The sequence below is a fragment of the Salvia miltiorrhiza genome, chromosome 2 (genome assembly GCF_028751815.1).
Source record: "Salvia miltiorrhiza cultivar Shanhuang (shh) chromosome 2, IMPLAD_Smil_shh, whole genome shotgun sequence".
In the NCBI taxonomy this organism is placed as follows: domain Eukaryota; kingdom Viridiplantae; phylum Streptophyta; class Magnoliopsida; order Lamiales; family Lamiaceae; genus Salvia; species Salvia miltiorrhiza.
The window spans coordinates 61,453,995-61,459,229 of record NC_080388.1 but is presented as its reverse complement, the minus strand read 5'-3'; positions in this window follow the sequence as shown (position 1 = coordinate 61,459,229).

Genomic DNA, 5,235 nt, shown 5'->3' with positions numbered 1-5,235 from the left:
AAAAAAGATTTTAAAGTTTATGTGCAAAATGAGATTTTGTTGAAAGTTCAGTAATTTATACTTCATCCGTCCACCAATTTGTGTCATAATTTATCATGTTGATCCATCCACCAATTCGTGTTCTGCTTATTTCTTTAATTACTACCCTTATATTTTACACTTATTTACACATGACATTGAGGGACCCACTACTTTTAATCTTAAAAAATATCATCAGTCAATTATACTTACTAATTATGGGTGTCCTTCTCCACTCAACAAATAAACAATACACTTTTTCTTAAAATTCGTGCCACATTCCCCTAGGACACGAATTGGTGGACGGGTGAAGTATATCATTAACCCTTTTATATTATAAGTGAAGTGATAAATTAAAACGAAGAATCATTTTCAGCCATTCGATCATCAAGATTTACGGTGAATGCATCATCTTATTGGATTAATGCACAGTGGCGGATCCAGGATTTAAAAACTGGGGGTGCAAAAAATAATCTTATAAACACTGGCGGAGCTAGGATTTTTTTGAGGGGGTTGAACTTTTACGGGGGTTTGGGGGCGGTAGCCCCCGTTTTTTTTTTTTAGGCCTTCAGTACATTTTAGACATTTTCTTTTTCTTTTTTACTAAAATACAAATATAATTAGTAATAACTCTGCATTCCAAATACAAAATATGTAGGTTCAATTTTTTTATTTAATTAAGAATTGAGGCAAATGATTGATTAACTGATGGGCTCGATCAAAAGAATGAAAAAGAAAGAGATGATTGGCTCTCTTTTTAGTTGGGCCAATGGAATTTAGGATTTTAAAAACTAAATTTTTCTTTTATTTTCAATTAAAACTTTTATTTGGGGGTGCAAACTTTAAATATAAAATAATTTATATATGAATATTAATACTATTAATTTTTTTTTTTTTGGGATGCAATTGCACCCCCATGCACCATGTTAGATCCGCCCAGGGCCGGCCCTGTTTTGTTTTCAGTGGGGCAATTGCCCTGGGCCCCCAATTTTTGGGGGCCCCAAAATATTGGGCCCAAGTATTAATACCCTAGTAAAAAAAAAATTACTAAGCCCATAACAGTGCAGCTGTGCAGCCCAGCAATTAGAAAAAAAAAATATATTGTGCTAAGTTACTAACGGTAGGAAAAAGTGTGCAGCCCACCAACTAGATTTTTTTTTTATTTCACTAAGTTAGTAAATACTAAGTCTAACGGTAGGAAAAAGAAATACGCTCTCTCAGTGACTCTCACGGCGGTTCTAACTTCGACGGCAGAAGGGCATAATTTAATTATAGGTGTGTTGTTCCAAGTTTTAGTTTAATTGCTTAATTTGATGTTGAAATTGTTGTGCATAAAATTGTTTGGAGTTGTCTGAAATTGTTAATTGTTATTGTTGCTTTGCATATAGAAATTTAATTAGTAAAAAACTACAATCTAAAGATATGCAAATTGATGTTGCAATAGTTATCTTGAAAGGTTTGATTTCTTATTTTGAAAAATATAAAGAGGATGGTTTTCAATCTGCCTTGACATTAGCTAAGGAGCTTGCATCTAAGATGGAAATTGATCCTATTTTTCCACCAAAACGTATTATTCGTAGGAAGAAACAATTTGATGAAAGTTGTCAAGAAGAGATTCCATTATCTGATGTTTCTATTGCATATAGAATATTGTTGACTATACCAGTTACTGTAGCTTCAGCAGAAAGAAGTTTTTCAAAATTAAAATTGATAAAATCATATTTACGTTCTACTATGTCTCAAGAAAGGTTGAATGGATTAGCGATTTTGTGCATTGAACATGAGGTATTAGAAAAGCTTGATCTTGAAGAAATTATTGATGATTTTGCTTCTCAAAATGCTAGAAGATCTAAGCTATTTTTGTAATTATTTCATCATTGTTTTCTAGTTTATTGCATTTTATAGTTAATATTATAGGGGCCCATTTTTTCCTTTTCGCCCAGGGCCCCCGGAATGTCAGGGCCGGCCCTGGATCCGCCAGTGTTAATGCATAACTTTGATTCAAATCCTGGAGGGACCGAAAGCTTTTATTTTTTTGATTGCATTAGTTTTAACAGTTGGTGCTTTAATTAGAATGATTCTCATGAAAAATGTAGTTATCACTAAAATCACACCATATAAAGTGATTATTTTTTGTGCGGGGATGAAGAATGAAATGAAGTATACTAATAAAATGCCAAGTTCGATCCCCGCAACTGTATCCACAATTCCACACATATATAATTGCAAACCTAGGCTAGTTGCGGGGTTACCTAGCTGTGAAACCAAAACACGTTATGAGGTTCTTGTCTGTAGTTAAAACCTCAATAATTAAATCAGTGTGTGTATTTAATATCCAAACTAAAATTCCCTTCAAGAAATAAAAAATAAATCCCAACTAAAATTGTCTGCTATTATTCCCTTTCTATGTTGTACTCCCTCCGTCCCACCATTTTAGTCCCCTCCTACTTTTCACACATATTAAGAAAATGCATTTAATTTTTATATTTTTATCTTTTGTACCCTTATTTATTATTTTCACACATCCTTTTCACATTTAAGTGAATCATTAAATAAGGTTAATTTAGTAAAAACAATATTTTTATATAGTATTAATTAGAAAAGTGGACTATATTTTTGGGACATCTCAAAATGGAATAAGGGACTAAAATGGTGGGACGGAGGGAGTAAGATTTTTCAGTTGATGTTGTTTACAACTTAATTCAATTATTCAGAATCTAGCATGCAATTACATATATTGCTTTTTATAACATTTTGATTACAACAAACGGCATCTGTCAGAACGTTCCCATGTACTTAATTAATAAAATTAATAAAAAAAAAATAGTTGTTGTATTCATATTCAATTTATGTAGACGCATCTATGTATTTAGCAGATTAAATTATTACTAATTAGCACTCAAATTAAATAAGAATTCAATAAAATCAAGATGTTACACCGATTTTAGCCCAATTCGCAGTATAATCTGAATTCAGTGAGCATAAAACTTTGAATAAAATGTAAACAACACTTAACTATTCAGACTTTTTTTAGGGGGAGGGAAATATATTGTCTTATTTCATCAAATCAGACTTCACAATATTAATTGAGAGGGCACTCTGCTATTGGTCAGATACTATTTTATTTTATTTTTTGACTTGGAGGAGTTGGGGAGGGGGAGCAGTGGAGTTTGAACCCGGGACCTCACTGTTCATACACAAGAGGTCGCACCGCTTGGTGTCCCTTTGGGGACGTCAGATACTATTTTTTGATAAATTAATGATTAAGCAAAGAAATTTAAAAATGATATCATAGTAAATTTGAATCTAAAATCTTTAATTTTAAGCATTAGTCAGTTTATTGCAAGATAAATACGCACATGCACTACTATTTGGAGACTTAACACATACTAAGCTGTACTAACATTAAATTCGAAAGAGTTCGAATTTAGTTTTAGATAATGTTAGCTTATTTGAATAATTGCGCGGTCCATGTTAGTAATTGATGGTGTGTATCGAAAACTATTGATTTAAATAATATGAAAAGTGATATGTCACGCATTATTTGTGAGCTTCCACAACCAGCTTTATTTGTGAGATCATGTTAGTATTTTGGTTTTCAATTTTTATAATTAAAAATTAAAATTTAACTATTAGTTTTATTCATCTCCCTGAAACAATGCGTTTTCTTGAAATTGTGGAAATGTCTCAACCGCTGCAGATTGAGACACAAAGTCATTATAGAAACATTTCAAATGCATTATCTAAATCACAAAATGGATTAAAAGTGGCGATTCATTTAATTGATCAACCCTATTACACTACTATGTTTATAAAATTTGAAGAAAACTCGAATTAGCATTTAATTGAATGTGCATGAGCCATATGAAGACTAATAATTAATTAATCGCAAGTTGGTGAATACAAATTGAAATTGGAAGCACGAAAAGAAGTGGATTAGCTAAGCAATGTTGGGAAAGAGTGAAACAAAGAGGCAGCCGCGCGACACGCTGAGCGCCTAAACACAATATTCGTCACAAATATCGGGGTTTCAGCCCATTGTAGTTGGCCACAAAACCGTCACTAATTTCTTTATTATTCGAATCTTTCCCATTATTCAAATTTATCTACATTATTTTGTTTCTTTCGAGTAATCATTTAATAATAACAATAATTTCTTAGGTGGAATTGATAGATTAGGTGATATGAGATAATATGTGATATCTTTGATATGAATGCTTATTAATTTATTAAATATAAATATTATGTTTGATAAGACATATAAAAAAAATCTAAATCTTCTGTTTTACGTGTCACACGAAATTTAAAAAATATAGATAATAGATAACAAGCTATTAATTTATAAAGTGTTTTGATTTTATAAACAAACAACTTATTAAAGTGTTATAAGTATTTATCCCACTTTTATCGTGCATAGCAAACAATCCCTAAATATACTATCTATTGTACTCACTTTTTATCTATCTACAATAATATGCATAATCATATAATCACAAATTATCCGATTATAATATGCTTATTGCATCTTAAAGCACTCACATCAATAAGAATCATCGCCCGGCTTGAGTCGGCCTTGGCAATGAACCCGCTAATGCAAGCGAAGAAGACTCGAGGCATGATGTTTTTAAGCTGGGCTCAAGTGTCGAAAATTGAGGCGCGTGAAAAAAGGAATTGGAAAAAATTAGCAACAATTCCCTGTTGTTCCAGAATAGTAAGTTTGGTCCCCCCGGTCCCTATTTCTAGGGGTGAGCAAAATATCCGAAATCCGAATATCCGATCCGAACCAAACCAAAATTTAAAAATTTTTTCGGATTTTCGGATCGGATCGGATTGAATTTTAAGCAAATTTCGGATTTTCGGATCGGATCGGATTGGCACCTTAAAAATCCGAAAAAATCCGAAATCTGAATTATATTTATAATATAATTAATATTATAATATTATAAATAAATATATATACTTATTAGTTTTTAAATAGTTAAATATTTCTAAATTCTAACCCTATACTCCCATTTTGGTTGATTATAATTAATGACTTGTTAATTATGACCTTAATTTGATTGTAATTATCTAATATGTTAGGTTGACATCTATTTCGGATTTTTCGGATTTTTTCGGTTTTCGGATTTTTTTTTTTACATTTCGAATTTTTTTCACATTTCGGATTTTTCGGTTCGGATCGGATTTTATCCGAAATTTTTCGGATTTTCGGATTCG